This window comes from Mustela nigripes, chromosome 2 (genome assembly GCF_022355385.1).
Source record: "Mustela nigripes isolate SB6536 chromosome 2, MUSNIG.SB6536, whole genome shotgun sequence".
Classification (NCBI taxonomy): Eukaryota; Metazoa; Chordata; class Mammalia; order Carnivora; family Mustelidae; genus Mustela; species Mustela nigripes.
In genome coordinates this window covers 51,206,702-51,225,004 of record NC_081558.1, presented here as the reverse complement: position 1 = coordinate 51,225,004, position 18,303 = coordinate 51,206,702, and the positions used below count along the sequence as shown (strand labels likewise).

General features: G+C 38.5%; 1 protein-coding gene across 12 annotated transcripts in view; it reads right to left on the bottom strand.

Moving 5' to 3' along the window:
- Positions 1–18,303, bottom strand: part of SETD5 (SET domain containing 5) — an 84,817-nt gene extending 66,514 nt beyond the window's left edge. For 8 of the 12 annotated variants that reach the window (XM_059390230.1, XM_059390221.1, XM_059390220.1 and 5 more), the window contains exon 1: positions 17,916–18,301. The gene's annotated coding sequence lies outside the window, so the exon portion shown is untranslated. Of the gene's footprint in view, positions 1–17,915 lie in introns of all 12 variants that reach the window. The other 4 variants (XM_059390229.1, XM_059390231.1, XM_059390225.1 and 1 more) reach the window with 3 other exon arrangements.

Below are 18,303 nucleotides of genomic sequence, written 5' to 3'. Positions count from 1 at the left end.
TCCCGCATCGGACTCCCAGCTCCATGGGGAGTCCGCTTCTCTCTCTGACCTTCTCCTCGTTCATGCTCTCTCTCACTGTCTCTCTCTCAAGTAAATAAATAAAATCTTAAAAAAAAAAAAAATCAGTTGTTCTATACACTAACACCAAAGTACAGGAAAGAGAAATTAGGAAAACAATCCCAATTACAACAGCATAAACTTACTTATTAATTTATTTATTTAGTAACAAATTTAACTACAGAAGTAAAAAAATCTGTATATTGAAAACTATAAAACACTGATGAAAGAAATTGAAGACACAAATGAATGGAAACATAGTCCATGCTCATATATTGGAAGAATTAATACTTTTAGAATGTCCATACTATCCAAAGTGATCTATAGATTCAATGTGATACCTTTCAAAATTCCAATGGCATTTTTCACAGTAATAGGAAAAAACAAATCCCAAAATTCCTCCTATGAAACCACAAAAGACTCTGAATAGCCAAGAGTCTTGAAATAGAACAAGAAAGCTGGAGACAGCACAATTCTGGACTTCAAACTATATTACAAAGCTGTAGTTATCAAAAAGTATAGTATCGGCATAAAAGCACACACATACATCAATGGAACAGAAAAGAGAGCCCAGAAAAAGGAGCACCTGGGTGGCTCAGTGGGTTAAGCCTCTGCCTTCAGCTCAGGTCATGATCTCGGGGTCCTGGGATTGAGCCCCATACTGGACTCTCTGTTTAGCAGGAAGCATGCTTCCCTCCCCTCTCTGCCTGCTGCTCTGCCTACTTGTGATCTCTCTCTCTCTGTCAAATAAAAAAAAGAGAGCCCAGAAATAACTCCATATATATTTAAATAAATCCACACATATATCCACACATATATGGCATTTGTATGTGTGTGTGCATATATATATGTACTATACTATATACAGTATACTATATCATAGTACATATACTGTATACACACATTTTTTCAATTAGTTTTCAACAAAGGCACCAAGAATATACAGTGGGGAAGGGGCAGTTTCTTCAATAAATGGTGCTGGGAAAATGGAAACTCCACATGCAAAAGAATGAAACTAGACCCCTATTCTACACAATACACAGAAATCAACTCAAAATGGATTAAACTTGAATGTAATATCTAAAACTGTGTAACTCCTAAAAGAAAACATAGGGTGCAAGGTCCTTGTCATTGATTTTGTTAATGATTCTGGGATTCAACACTGAAAACAAGGGCAACAAAATAAAAAAATAAACAAGTAGGTTTACATCAAACTAAAAGCTTCTGCACAGAAAAGGAAACCATCAACAAAATAAAAAGGCAACCTATGGAATGAGAGAAAATATTTGCAAACCACATATTTGATAAGGGGTGGATAACAAAAATATCCAAGAAACCCATATAACTCCGCCTGCCCAAAATTCTTACAACTCAATAGCACAGACACACACAAAAAAACAATTAAAACCCAATTAAAAAATGGGCAAAGGACCTGAATAGACATCTTCCCAAATAAGACATAAAAATGGCCAACAGGCCCTTGAAAGGTCTCAACATCACTTATCAAGGAAATGCAATTCAAAACCATGAAGAGATATCACCTGGCACCTGTTAGGAAGGCTATTATCAAACAAGAGATAACAAAAGCTAGTGAAGATGCAGAAAAAAAGGAACCCTTGTACCCTGTTGGTGGTAATGTAAACTGGTACAGTCATTATGGAAAACAGTATGGAGGCTCCTCAAGAAATTAAAAATAGAACTACCATATGATACAGCAATCCCACTTCTGGGAATACAGCCAAAGAAAACAAAATCACTATCTTGAAGAGATACCTGTACTCCCATGTTCACAGGAGCATTATTCACAACAGCTAAGGTATGGAAACAATCTAAAAGTCTGTTATAAGATGAATGGATTGGGGCGCCTGGGTGGTTCAGGTGATTAAGCAACTGCCTTCAACTCAGATCATGATCCCAGGATCCTGGGATTGAGCCCCATGTCAGGCTCCTTACTCAGCAGGGAGCCTGCTTCACCCTTTCCTTCTGCCTGCTACTCCACCTGCTTGTGTTTTCTATCAAATAACTAAATAAAATTAAAAACAAAAAAGATGACTGGATTAAAAAATGGGATACTCATCTACTTACCTATAATGGAATATTGTTCAGCCATAAAAAAAGGAAATCCTGTCATTTGTTGATGACATGAACAAACCTGGAGAGGCTTGTGCTTCATGAAATAAGCCAGAGAAAGAAAAATACTGCATAGCATCACTTACATTTGGAATTACTTTAAAAAGAAAAAATTGAACTTACTGAATCAGAGTACAATGGTGGGTGTTGGGCTGGGGTGCAGGAGAAATGGGGAGAGACTGGTAAAAGGGTACAAACTTCCAGTTACAGAGATGAATAAGGCTTGAGGATCTAAGATAGATACTAGATAAGGTAGTTACACAGTGACTATAGTTTATAATACCATATTGCAAAGTTGAAATTTGCTAAGAGATCAGAACTTCAGGTTTCTTACCATCCCCCCCCAAAAGCTGGGATACATATGTGAGGGATGAATGTGTTAATTAACTCAATTGTTGGAATCTTTTCACAATGTACAATCAAATCATCATGTTGTATGCAATACAGTACAATTTTATTTGTTAATTATCTCAATAAAGATTAAAAACACACACTATCCTAAATACCAAAATTTATGAGCAATCTGGTGGTACACAGCTTTATCTGAAAAGGCAGATGTATCCTGAAATTCTAAAGGTAAAAAAATTCCTTTAACTTTGGTCAGCCTATAAGCCACTGAAATCACTTCAAATGCTCATGTCTGAAAAGGACCTTGGATCCTGAAAAGCTTTCTTTAAAACTCCCTTTTCTAGTATAAATTTTTTTAAAAAATCAATCTTTATTTTATTCTTTTTGACAGAGAGAGACACAGCGAGAGAGGGAACACAAGCTGGGGTAGAGGGAGAAACAGGCTTCCCAGCGAGCAGGGAGCCTGATGTGGGGCTTGATCCCAGGATCGCTGGGATCATGACCTGAGCCAAAGGCTGACGCTAGTGAGCCACCCAGATGCCCCTCTAGTATAAATTTCTTAATGTGATATTTATAAATGCATTTGTATTGTAAATACCAATACGTCTGTCAAGTCAGAAGCCTCAAACAAATTTGCGGTACACCAATTATTCCTCTGCTAAACAGTTAATTCTTTTCATATAACCAATGGAATCATGAAAATTAGGTGCTCCATTTATAGCATGAAATCATTACTTATCCCAAGGTGAAGATACCAGAATCGATCAAATATTCCTAACAACAATAACTTCCAAAATAAAAGCTAACATTTACTGGATGCTTATTTTATACAAACCATGGTTTCTTCAATTACTTTACATGCATTAGCTCATGAAATGCCCACAAGTTTATGAGTAATGTACTACTCCTATTTAGCCAGAGAAAACTCACCAAGTTAAGGATCTTGTCCAAGACTAAAAACAAGAAAACAGAAAACTAGAATCTGAATCTTGGTCTATCCAATTTTAGAATCTTCACATTTTTAATCACTATTGCTTCACATCTGACATATCCTGATTTAATATTTTTTAGCCTATAACTATATTATAATGTGACACACACTGCTGAAATATGTTAATGTTACTTCTTTTAGTTCAAAAGGATAAAACAGATTTCATATTCAACAGGTTTATGATTTTAAATGATCTAATATTTCAGACTTATAAAATCAAGTAATTTGAATTTTAAATGACAATGTTAAAGAGAAGATGACATCCTATCTAAGATACTGTCTATTTTCAGGTCTAAGAGGGAACCATTCAAGGAATGTTAATTGAACAGCTTTCTACAAGTACCAGTGCCCCAAGTGGTAGTCAGGTTTAAGTACTTGAAATCATCAGAGACAAATGGAAAATGATCTAGCATTTCAAGAGAGATAATTTTTACTAGAGAAAGGAAGTTTCTTATCTTGAATTATAAATTAAAGCAAGAAATTCTGGTTCCTAGAAGAACCAGTCATGGAAAAGTCCATGATCTTCTTCCATGGACTAAAAATAATTATTAGTTACTGAAAAATCTAGAGGCTGACAATTTTAGTATATTAAATGATTTTTGTGTTATAATAGAAATATTATGACAAAATAAATATTCATGATGAATCTGTCAAGCCTTACATACAGGGTCAGGAAAAGAATAGGGTGGAACAATAGCCAAACTATGGCAAGAACCTAGATGTTCATCAACAGATGAATGGATAAAGAGGTGGTATACACACACAACGGAATACTATGCAGCCATCAAAAGACATGAAATATTGCTATTTGCAATGATGTGGATGGAACTAGAAGGTATTATGCTAAGCAAAATAAGTCAATCAGAGAAAGACAATTATCATAAGATCTCTCTGATATGAGGAATTTGAGAGGCAGGGCATGGGGTTCATGGGGGGTAAGGAGGGGAAAAAAATGAAACAAGATGGGACCTGGGAGGGAGACAAACCATAAGACTCTTAATCTCAGGAAGCAAACTGAGGGTTGCTGGGGGGCAGGGGGCAGATATAGGGTGGCTGGGTTAGGGACACTGGGGGAGGGTATGCGCTATGATGAACTGTGTAAGACTAATGATTCAGACCTGTACCCCTGAAGCAAATAATATGTTAAAAAAAAAAAGAACAGGGGGGAAGGACTGTAAACTGGATTTCCCTAACTACATGCAAACTTGTACATTTCACTTAGTAATACTATTTTACATAATAATAAAACAAAAAGTAATCCCTGAAAAGTCTGAGATTAAGTTGAAACAAAAATTAACCTCAGTGTATCAAGTTGGTGGCATGGTCACATGGAAAGGAATTATTCCAAGTGATTTTTTTTTTTTAAAAGATTTTCTTTATTTTATTTGACAGACAGAGATCAAAAGTAGGCAGAGAGACAAGCAGAGAGAGAGGGGGAAGCAGGCTCCCTGCTGAGCAGAGAGCCAGATGCAGGGCTCGATCCCAGGACCCTGGGATCATGACCTGAGCCGAAGTCAGAGGCTTTAACCCACTGAGCCACCCAGGCGCCCCCAAGTGATTTTAAAACATAATTTGACAGCATATCCTTAGAGGGATACATTCTAAGAGTATAAACAAACTCACTTTCCAGTAATCATATTGTTCAAGCATTCTAAAACTGCTGTGTACGCAATGTGGGACAAAGCAAAGAGTAATGGCACTGGTGTTAGTGACACTGGGATTAGGGGGTTGGGGAAAACTAGACTTTAAAAAAATGATGCAGTACTGAATTTCAAATAAAAGTTACCAAATACCAACAACTGGCATTTTTTAAAAGAAACAAAAGAAGAAAAAACATTTTTTAGTCCTTTTCATTGAAAAGATCTAGAAACAAGGACCAACGCAAGAGCAATGAACATTCCTAGTACCCATACTGTGGTCTCTAGGTACCATTTCCCCCAAAAGAAACCAGTGAGTTGCAGAAATGAGTAATTCCAGGTTTGGGGCAGGAAATGTACAGAATGATCCTGGAACATCCTGTCATACTAGAAAGCAAGGAACCAATCAAAAAAATAATAAGCCAGGAAACAACTGAGAATGAGAAGACAAAAGCCAAATGCGGGACAATTTGAATGTCAAAAATAATAACTGCAAGGGACTGAAACATACCAAACATATTTCAGACCACAGTACACAATAATAACACCTCACTAATCACCCATGGAGGCCGCTAGGTTACCAATCCATTATTTTGAACTGTTAAGAGGGGGGAAAAAAACCCCACTGATCTTTCATTTTGCATTCAAAATGTACCTTAGGATAACCAAATATACAAGAGGGAGTACTACAGAAAATAAATGAGGTAGTGATAAAATATCACCATTTTGCAACCATAAAGGAAATAATGGATCTAGGCCCATTGTTCCTAAGGTGTGGTTTGAGAACTGCTGAAGTTCCCAAGATTCTTTCAGAGGGTATGTGAAATCTTTCTCTTTTCAACTACGTATCAGTGTGAGGCCAGTTTTTCTTCAGTCTTAACCAAAACAACTTATCACAACAAATTAAATGCAGAAGCAGCTGTGAGAAAGCCAGCTGTTTTCTATTAAGTCAGACATTGAAGAGATTTGCAAAAATGTAAAACAATGCCCCTTTCTAAAAATTGTGGAAATATATGTCATTTATGTTAGCAGGATTTATTACAATTATTTTAAAATTAGTTGATAAAATTTTTTGTTTCAATTTCTAATCTGGTAAATCTCAATATAACCTTTGGAATCTCCTTGGGGCTTTCAATTTTTAAGAGCATAAAGTTTAAGAATGGTTGATCCAGGTGAGGAGGCTTAACATCACATAGATAAGCTACTATGTAACTTAAAAAAAAAAAAAGATTTATTTGATCGAGAGAGAAAGAGCAAAGAGACAGTGAGAGAGAGAGAGAGAGCGCGCACTAGAGCAGAGAGAGAATCCTCGAGCAGACTCCCCACTGAGCAGTGAGCCCAACATGGGCCTTATCCCAGCACCTTGTGATCACGACCTGAGCCAAAGGCAAAAGGCAGATGCTTAACCGACTAAGCCACCCAGGCACCCCCAAATGGGTTATTTGGATTTAAATAAAATCCAAAGGGAATCCACTTTTCTTTTCCCTCTATTTCACTGTATTTGTAATTATCAAATCTAAATATACCCACTCCCTCACCAAGAACTAAAAGGAAAAAAAGTGCTCCAAGAACTGCTCATGTGGAAATAGGGGTTCAGACAGGCCAACAGATAAATCCTAGCAGAGAGGAGAATCAAAGAGCTATATAAAAGAAAACTGGGTTGCTATGTAGTCAAGAAAAGTTCCATGATCCTCTATAATTAGGGTGAGCATATAATTTATGGTCCCAAGTGGGCCATTTCTGAGAGTGAAAGAGGGGCTATTACTAATTATGTGGTAGGCCTAAACCAGGACTGTCCCAGGGAAATTGAGACACACCGTCACTCTACCTATAAAAGTTCATTATTATTATTTTTTACTGTTTTCACAAAAGATATTCACCTCAGTCCTCTGAGTAATGATTTTCCAAAGAAACACATTCTGAATATTATAAAGGACAGAAAAACCAAAGTATTCTATAAAATTTTTTCCTCTTTCTTGCCTGGCACACAGTTACTTCATAAAGAGGGATGTCTATGTCTCTTCTTGTTGCTCAAGTTTATTCTACAAACTTCAAGCCATTCCTTTTCATACCAACGATTCATGATAAACTATGAAGGGAAAGTTGCACCTATTCAAGAGCTTTGCTTCTCTTAAAATACAAGTCTTCCCATGGGCCTCCACACATGGCCGGCTAAGACTCCTACTTAGTTGATGAACAGATACCTTATTCCCAGTAACACTTCAAATCTTAGTGACCTAGCAGTTAAGTTAGGAAGAGTGAGGTAAAAACATTTGGGTCAGGTCAACTAGCCAAGACTCCAAAGTAAGAGCCTTGGGGTTGGCATTATTACCTACTTGTTTTGTTCTAAGCAGTTTGGCTACAGTAAATTCAAATCTCCATAAATGATGCTAGCCTAATTTAGAGGGATTTAAAAAAAAAAATTTTTTTTTTTAAAGATTGTATTTATTTATTTGACAGAGAGATAGAAATTACAAGTAGGCAGAGAGAAAAGGGGAAGCAGGTTCCCAGCTCGGCAGAGAGCCTGATGTGGGGCTCGATCCCAGGACCCTGAGATCATGACCCGAGCTGAAGACAGAGGCTTTAACCCACTGAGCCACCCAGGCGCCCCTTGGGGGGATTTTTAAAAATATTTTATTTATTAATTTGAGAAGAAGAGAGAGATAATGAAAGAGAGAGAACATGAGAGAAGAGAGGTCACGGGGAGCAGCAGACTTCCTGCTGAGCAGGGAGCCGGATGTGGGACAATCCCAGGACTCCAGGATAATGCTTAGCCAAAGGCAGTCGCTTAACCAACTGAGCCACCCAGGCGACCCTGGGGGGATTTTTAGTAAACATCTGGTTTTAGTATTGCTTATATAATGAGCCACTAATAAAGTAACTACCCTTTTAATCTGTGAGTATTTTATGCCACTTCATAGGTTTTCAAATATTGGGTCAACTTTTTCCAATTAAAAAGTAGCCTAAATGTGAATATATGTAATAATACACGTCAATTTCAGCCTCATCCTAAAATGTGCACCGATACCATGTCAACCTACCCTTATTTTGTTCTACTACTACTATTTTGTTTGACATTGAAATTCTAACTGCCATAAATAAAACTAAACATGTCTAGCAAGAACAGAAATAATTAAAAAGAGACTTCAAAAATTTGGACTTGCTTCTACATTTTCCTCAGACCTTCCTATTATTTATTGGTCATTCTACTTAATATTTTTCAGGCTATGCACACAGAGACATTTAATTTGTGTGGCCACAGTAATTTGCACCACAGAAATTGAGAAAATAAAAATGTATGCATTCATACAACAATCTAATGCAATTACATTTGGCATGCAATCAATCATACGGCCCTAAAAGCCCTTTTTTCTTTGTTCTATTTTAGGAGGTTAAAATCTTTTGTCTTTAGAACTAAAGTTTAAAAAAGTGCCCTTTAGAGTCTAACCCAAACTTTATCATAATAAACATTTTTTTTTTTAAAGTAACGATATCCTAACTGTGTCTCTTCCCCTTCTGTCTGGTTACTCTTATAAAACAAGTCAACTCTCAACAGCCTGCATTAATAAAGGAAAATGTAACATAAATGCATATGCAGTCTAACTGCCAACAGGTCCTTCCGCTTAAATAAAACCCTCCTTGGATACTGCGAATGCCCTAACAGTTGCTTATTAACTAGAGATCATCCTCCTTCATAGAGATGTGAGAGTACAAATTGTATGTGTTGTGGCATGCACTGAGGTTGGCAGAAAGAAACAGAATTTTCCAACATAGGCCAAAGATTTTAACAGGGCCAGAATAAAAAACCATGGAGACCAGAGGGGGAGGGGGAAAAGGACTACAACAACCTCATACAAAATGACAAACAATGGGTGCAAATATCAAACAATGAGATCCATATGGACATATGTTAAAATTAACATGTTAACAATACAAAATATGCTAACATGATACTAGAACATCCTAACCAGATCATAATTTCTAAAGAGTTATGAAATAATCCCTTACTATTACTCAGCAGTACACACAATTTATTAGATTACTGGGTTTTATTTGACTCTTCATAATTCAGGAGTGGGGAAAATCTCAGCATCAGAAGACAAAAATGATAAAAATAAATTTTGTTTGGGGTGGTGATATAGGAAAGAGAAGGCTTGAAGAAAAATAAATTATGCAGCTTGAAGAAAGAACTGAGGGATGAAAAATTTGTATGCAAACAATTTCACCTCCACTAAGGTAAAGGGATAAACATATATAAAGTTTTAACTTTTAACCTTATTTTAGTCATAGGTCTATGTTACACAAATAAGTAATTCCCAATAAAACTGCAAACATTATCCATATAAGAGATTTCTCCCTTTCTTCAAGTTAATGAAGTGGCATCTGGTGGTAATAATGACTGTGTGAATAGCCAATGAAATTAAATATGCTTAAAAACATTTTTTTTCCCCTGTAAGGCTAAGAATCTGAAATGGTTTATTAAGAAACAAAGTGGAAGATATTGAAGTTATAAAATCTCTTTCACTACTGACTTTTAAGAAAAAATTAACTTTGTACATAAATACATATAAACAAAGCCACAACCTAACCATAATAAAAAATCCTATGAGTCCATCCAATTTTCCCCCTTTGTCCTAGTTCCTTTTTTGCTGGGGAGAGCCGTTGTGAGATAATAATAGCAGGAAATAAGGTGGAGCAGCTGCACAGGCAAGATGAGGTACAATGCTGTGTTTCACCTCCATTCTCGTCTACTGCTGGAGATCTCACTGAAAATCAGATTAGCTGTTCGGGGAACCAAAGCAGTTATCAAAACCTCTGGGATCAAAATTTGCCCCTCTCACCACTCCCCAAACTTTTTAGAGCCTCTGGCAAGATTCAGGTAATAGCAGCTCAAGGACTCAAGATGGAAGAGATTTCTAGTTATTTGGGAAGAGGGGTTTATGTGTACATGCATATGTGTGTGAAAAGATGTTTACTCTAATGCTAGCAATGAGGTTCATGTAGAGAAAACGACCTGGAATGGAGGTCAGGTTTTGAGCTAGATGGCTTCTATTTTCATCCCACAAATCTATGGAAATAATCCACGTGAGCAAATTATAAAGAGAAGAAATGACTACCCTAAATTTTTATGGTAATATAAAATATAGTTCATTAAACTTCATGTTGTTGCTATTTCACTAATAAAAAAACCTTCTAACTAATGGCAATTGAAATTAGTCACTCAGATTTTCCTTTTCAGGTCAAAACATTGTATCATTACTGCAAAAGCTATTACATACTAAAATATGATGTTGGGAGCCTGGGTGGCTCAGTCGGTTAAGTGTCTGCCTTCAGCTCAGGTCATGATTCCAGGGTCCTGGGAACAAGTCCCACTTTAGGCTCCCTGCTCAGCAAAGAGCCTGCTTCTCTCTCTCTCCCTCTGCTGCTCTCCCTGCTTGTGCTCTCTCTCTGTGTAAAATAAATAAATAAAGTCTTTAAAAAAAATGTTAAGTGGGTAATACACATCTTTCTTTTACAGAGGGAAATGACACAAAGCTTGATCAGGTTTGCTTAATATTAGAATGTGCGTTAAAGGGGCACGTGAGTGGCTCAATGGGTTAAGCCTCTGCCTTCAGCTCAGCTCATGATGTCAGGGCTCAGCAGAGAGCCTAGCCTGGTTCCCACTCTCTCCCTGCCTGCCTCTCTGCCTACTTGTGATTTCTCTGTCAAATAAATAAAATCTTAAAAAAAAAAAAAAAAGTGCATTAAAGACCATTTTTTTCTGTTAATCTAAAACATCCCTTCTTTGCTAACAGTCACAAGGTCCAAAACCATGAGCAAAAGTTACCAGTTCACTTTACCTTTGCCTGCACAGTTTGGATAGAAGGCAAAGCTTTAAGGCTAGTTTAATAACACTGCAACACAGGTGGTACCTCAATGCAAGTAACAGATGTACACTCTTGGAAAACAGTTCAAACCAATTATTTCCAAAATCTAAATTCTCTTAAAATATATTAAGCATTTTAAAAAACCTTAGCATACAGTCCTTTATAAAAGAGGAATCTTTTTTAGTTCCAATAACTGCTAATCTAATTTATATGTGAATGCAATTCTTTTATCCGTATTGTTTTTGAAGGAACTGGCATACATGTACTGTTTGACATTTATTTTAAAAGTAACTAAAAATAGGGGCATCTGGCTGGATCAGTGGAGCATGCACTCCTGATCACAGGGTTGTGGATTCATTCGAGCCCCAGGGTTGGTGTAGCGATTTCTTAAAATCTTAAAAAATACATACATAAATAAAACTAACTAAAAATACTGTTTGGAACACAAGTTTAACATTTTAATAAAAACTTCAAAGAGAGGGGCGCCTGGGTGGCACAGTCATTAAGCACCTGCCTTTGGCTTAAGTCATGATCCCAGGTCCTGGGATCCAGCCCTGCATTGGGCTCCATGAGCAGCAGACAGGATGCCTGCTTCTCTCTCTCCCACTTCCCCTGCTTGCATTCCCTCTCTCGCTGTTGTCTCTGTCAAATAAATAAATAAAATCTTAAAAACAAAACAGAACTTCAAAAAGGGCCCAAGCTTTGAAATATTTCATTGTGATTTTGCTTAAGAGCCAGGTAACTGCCAAATCTCTTCCAACTCCATGATTCATATTATTCTAACAAGCTAGATGCAACCACCCCACTTTCTGCTTGGGAGCTGAGTATAAATGTACTAAACTAGGTTGTGCCTAACCTAAAAAGGGGAGAGGGCACCTTGGGAGTAATTTCCAAGGAGTATTAGGTTCTCCAAGAAGTAGGGATGAGACAAATAAGGAGCCTTTCTTCAGTAAGCATTTTCTACGATGGCAATCCAACACTCATATCCTGTAGGGTGCTCTCCATATTACTGGTCTAAAACTGGAGCTAACAGGGGCACCTGGTTGGCTTGTAGGTAGAGCATGTAACTCTTGATCACGAGGTTATGAGTTCAAGCCCCACACTGGGTGTAGAGATTACTTAAACAAATAAAATCTTAAAAAATAAAATAAAATTGGAGCTAACAATATGCAACTACTTCACAAAGTGAAACAAATTATTCTACCTATTCTGGTCTAATCCCAATCTAAATAAAGACTATATATATATATATATATATATATATATATATATATATGGAAACATGAAAGTTTTATGCAGGTAAAATATTCATTTTCATTTCTTAACGAGAATTCAGCTGTCAGATGCTCTAGAACTGGTTTCCTCAGGAGGTGGCTTATATTTAGGAGGGTGGAGTGCATGGGATTTGTTTTCTTTTAACCAATAAAAAGCTTTAGTTTTTTATGGGTCCCTACCCGATATTCAGAGACATACTAAATTTGGGGTTAAGACTATATAGTTGGCACAAATTCAATGCTGGAGTGAGAACTATAAATGATTTCTTTAATTGTATGCCAAACTGAATAATCTCCCAGGGAAAAGAACCTCCTCCTCCTGCCTTTCCTACCTCTTGCCCTTCCCCCACCAACACTGCCTCCCCGCTGTGTAAAGAGCCCTTTGTCCTGCCCCGCACTTATCTAGCTGTTTGGCCATATTGACAGGCCAACTAAAAGCATAATAAGGGAGTCAGTCTGACATAAGCAGCTGGCAATTTGAAACAAAAATCTTCCTTTTCTACTCAGACCAAATCCTGCTGCAGAAGTCTCAGGCTCCTCCCATGCTTCCATCTATTTTTCAAGCAGAGCAGCAAGGAATTCGGCATTTTCCCTTGATTAGGTAGCACATCAAAAACTTGAATCCCCAGACAGAAACAAATTCTTACAAATTCTTATATTCACTACTTATTTTATGATTTATAACATAGGCCAAAGCGTATCCCCAGCTCTGGGTGTATATACATAACCAACATAGCTTAGGAAATGATTCTCACTAATTCAATTTGCCATCTAAACTCTGAAAATTCTCAGACTACAAGGAAGACAGCAAAGCACAGAAGAGAAAGCCATCAGACCAAACCAACACTCATATACATAAAGCAAAACTCGCTAATATTCTTAGTGTTTTAACAATACGACTATACTATTCCAATATGCAAAAAATTCCTTTTCCTTGCCTTTATATCAAAGATACTTAACATGACCCTTACATCTCTCCTTGAGGTATTCAGCAAACAAAATCAATATGATGGAAAAACTGAGTAAGACAGGATGGGATTACAAATCCTTTGCTCAGTGAAGGCTCCTATAAAGTAGGCTGAGGTTTAGCTTCATTGTTTCTTTATTATCTCTCATGGTTTCCTTCATAAAGTGTTAAGAGCTTTTTCTAAAGTGATGCTTTCTAACGGTTCCTCCCCCCCATTACTGGATATCAATTTAGAAATGAATATACAATAGGACACTTTTCATAAGATTCTAAATGATTTAACAAAATACATATTGATAAATGAAAGAAATGGTATTCTTTCATGAATTTCTCTGAATCTTTACCACAAGAGTGATCAATTGCTACAGCAAGTTAGAGGTTAAAAGTACCATTTCATCACATATTTTGGATTTTTGGCAGTAAGGAACAGTACCAATCCTTGTCTATTACAGACGCATTATATTTATTTTCTAAGGACTGCCTCAGAAAGGATTTTTTCCCAAGTAGGTTCCACACCTAGCACAGAGCCCAATACAGGGCTTGAATTCACTGACCTGAGCAGATCCAGACCTGAGGTGATATCAAACAGGAAGCTTAACTAACTGAGCCACCCAAGCACCCCTGAGGGTGTTTTTAATCAAATTTCAAATAACTACCAGTTGTATTACTAAATATACATTATCTTATATATTTTACAGAGTTCAAAGTTAAGTTCTGTCTTAAAGAAATATCCCTATCAATAAGTTTTAGTTTTCAATACCTGGAAGTTTATTTATAAATAAAATTCACCACTTCTAAGCCTTTTAGTTTCAGATTGAGCTGACAAATCACCAGAGCTGAACCAGAAATTAGAAGAAAATTTTATTCTAGATCACAATCAAATTTTCAATAATAAGATGTATCCAATGATTGTTAACTGTGGCCTTATCTTTCATTAAGTTATCTCAACACGAAGAGGATAAGGTAAGAGTGGTTGTCTGTACATCTCCATTTTGCAATATATTACTTCCCTATCCAGAAGCAAAAAATGAGATGTCAACCCTCCACTAGAAAGGCCAGAATAAGTTCAGAAAGTATGTAAGTTCCTAGACACAAAACAGTATCAGAATATATAAAAATTTTCAAGCATACTGCTAAATAAATCCTATGAAAAGGGCCTCTATGATCTTTCAGAAAATGATTACATCAAGATCACAAAGGGTTCCAAACAACAGAAAATACAAGTGAAAAAGCAATTATTTTATAAGGTAACTTTCATGTTATGTAGTAATTTAAAACTAAAAGACATTTACATTTATATCTAAGCTATGCTAAACAGCCATTATGAGTGAAACCATCTTTATTTGATATGACATCTTTTATGTAATACTAATAAGAGACCCACGTAAAATATTTTTCATTAAAGGTTCTATTTCATTAGTCTGGTTTGTATCACGGAGAGACAATGCAAGCCACATTTGTGAATGACAAAACTCATTTTTATTCTTTTTGGTTCCCTGCCACAAATGCCAGAGTCAGATTACACATTATAGATGATTGTGGGATTTAAGTACATTTACACAAAACTGAAAATATCAAAATTCTGGGGGGAAAAAGTAGGATACAAGAGTTTTGGAGGGGTGGGGGGACGAAAACACATTGACATCTGTTAGATACTATGTAAGTGGTGGTATATTTGGGTGGTGGTTTTCCTTCAAGTATTTCCATACTCTGTTGTGCCTAATCAAAGATCTGCCTAATGTGCAAGAGCTGAGGGGGAAGGGGAGAGATCATATAAGGGGTTCAGATGCTATCTTTTCAAGTATCCTGTACTCCAGACTTACTCGATTTCTGAGTATTCCTTCTGGCCCGTCCTTTATTCAAATGGATCATGGACAAACATACATCCTTGTGATCTTACAAGACTACATCTGACACATATATAGTGAAATCAATTTTATAGGTCAAATGCCAAAAGAATAATCTAGTCGAGAGAAGTCTATACTAATACAGAAATTAAGAATATACTTCTGAGATTAATATTTAGAAATCATTCCAAAAGAGCCGTTCTTTTTAGAGTTTACAATTCCAAATGTAGTAATATGGTTAGCAAAACATCTATTCCATAAGGTAGATGTGGCCTAACAACTTGAGAGAAGGAAGGAGGCACACAGACAACAAAATATCAAAATTAATTCAATAATTAAAGTGATGGAGGAAACATGTCAGCTGCAGAAAAAAGAACTGGGTTTTCCCATTCTGGTGCTCTGGAAGATCCTTAAATTCTTATTACTTTGGTTTTAAATGGATTGAAAAATTAAAACTCTAATGGAACTTTTAGACCTATCCAAGCATAAATCCTCAGGCAAAAAGTGAAAATCTGCCAAAAAAACAAAAACAAAAACAAAACAAGAAGAGTCTTTAACTATGATGCATTTTCCAGATGCTAATATCCATAAATGGGTAGAAGGTTACGAATTGCTAACCCTGATCTCCCCACCAATAAAATGCAAAACCAGCTCAGCAGTCAAAATTCCCAGGAAAGCAAGGTTTCTTCTTGGTCCTGAAGCAGCCATCGCCTAAGTGCAGCTCCCTGCAGCCAACAGCATTAATGGACGCTGCACTGCTGTCCTTCCCTGGAGACAGCAGCCAGCACTACTCAAGCTTCTCACGTAGCAACCAGAGCTCCAGAGCCAGCAGCTGCTGCTGCCTTGTATACTCACCCCTGTGATCCAACCCAAAGGAACAACCTTCTCCTTACCCCACCCCCACTCCTTACACACTCTTTTTTTTTTTTTCTGGACCAGTGCTCTATGCCAGAAAGGCCGGAATTATGTTTAAGAACCAAACAATCCTAAGGTCAACCTTTTAGTTTTAAACCAAAACCTTTTACCAAAAAAAAATCAAAATTCACCAAATATCCATTTTTAAATTAAGCCAGCAACGAAGAAGTGAAGATTAAGTTTTCATCTTTAAAAGGCCAATTTCCCAAACACTCTCTTTATAGTCAAATTTAAATTTGCAGCTAGAGACAGAGCCCTGTGTCTTATCAAAGGACATAATCCATTTTTCTAAACATGATAGTATGAGTAAACCTTGAAGACTCTAATCCCGTAACGGGCCAGAATTTGGGGCAACATTAGAAAACTAATGATCCTCCTGAGAAAACTGGAAGAAATCCAGTAAATCCTGTGTCCTCCAAGAGGCCCAGAAACCTCTGATTATGTGAATAGTCTTGTTTCAGTCCTTGCTCATATCCACATTTCACACATCTAAAATTACCACTTACAACTTTTCTCTCAGAGTGACCTAAAACCATTAATGACATAAAATTAACCATCAAGAAATTTTCTCGCAATTCACAAACATTCTCCTGAAAATCTCTAAACACTCAACTCAGCTGGATCCTCCCCAATCAAAAGTACAGCTATGCAACAACTGCTCAACAACAAAAAATGTAAATATGACCTTGATCACAAATATGTCATTTAAAAGCAAGTTGTTCAGTCAAGTTATAAAGGAAATTCCCAGAGAACCTGAGGACTCTTCAGTACTATGACCACGGAGAAAATTGGAGAAATGTACTAAAGTACAGACAAAGCCCAATGGAACCCTGAGCTCTGGGTAAGAAATGAGTTACTGGTGAACACATTGCACAAGTAACATGAGAAAGCAGAAAATGCAGGTCATACACGCACCCCTGACCCAGACCAGCAGAGCTGGCTGCAGCATCAGTATCCTAGGGAAAGACCAGTTACTGCTTCTAAGTCAGACAAGCAAAGGCGCTCTATAGAATAAATTAGCATAGAAGGGGCTTTCCCAACAGTTCAACTTTCCCTCTCGTGCGATTCACCTACTTAAAAAACCAGGGCTTTTTCTTACCACCATTCACCTTACATCCCTGGCTTCCACGCAAAGGGAAAGGGAATTCATAAAGCGTAAATTTTTCTGCTTTTAAGGACGTTCTCAAATGATCGCTCTCCACGCCCAAGGCAGGAAAAACGACACAAACTGGCTCAACTCCAGGCTCGAACCCTACAAATTCAATGAGGCTATCTCAGATACGGGGGCATACGCCACTGTATGCCCAAGAATGTGAAGTGGGGGTGGCGAAGGTAACGTCTTTAATGTGGGAAAAGAAGCAATCATCTGAGATGGGGACCCAAGAACGATACTGAAGGCGTCCAGGAACATTATGGAGGGGGGGATAGAGGCCTCCCCCAGATCAGAGTTGTCACAAGGCCGCGCGAAAGGGGGTTGGGGTGGGGGTTAGGGGAGAGGGGAAAAAAAGTATGCCTGTGCGTTTTTAGAGAAGGGCAGGGAGAGGCCTATCCTCAAGTAAAAGGTAAACGTGGAGTAGGCAGTTCCCAGGAAAAGGGGTGAAGAGGCGTGGGGGAGGGGAAGCGTCCTGACCCAGGAAAGACATGAAAAGGGGAGTGGGGTCGACTAGATTACGAAGGGGGCCTCTCTCCCTGGGAAATAGGGGTGCAATGGTGTGTGGGGGGCAGCGAGGGGGATGAGAAGGGGCAGCATCCTCCTGTAAAAAGCCTGGAGAGGGCCAGGCCCACGTCCCGAAGAGCGAGCGCGGGGAGACGGAGGAGGTGACCCTTCCTCCCCCAGGGCCCAGTCGTGAGAATAGGTCTCTCTTTTCTGTCGGACCCTTACCTTGTCCCAGGCGCTGCCGGGGCCTGGGCCCGGGCTGCGGCGCACAGCACTCCCGGGAGGCAGCAGGACTCGAGTTAGGCCCAACGCGGCGCCACGGCGTTTCCTGGCCGGGAATGGCCCGTGCCCGTGAAGTGGGGGTGGGGGGCAGAAAGGCGGAGCGAGCCAAAGGCGGGGAGGGGGAAGGGCCAGGGAAGGAAGGGGGGGGCCGGCACTACAGTGTTGGCGGACTGGCGGGACTGGGGCTGCGTGAGTCTCTCAGCGCAGGCGGGCGGCGGCCGCCCCTCCCCCGGCGGCGGCGGCGGCGGCGGCGGCAGCTCACTCAGCCCGCTGCCCGAGCGGAAACGCCACTGACCGCACGGGGATTCCCACCGCCGGCGCCAGGGGCACC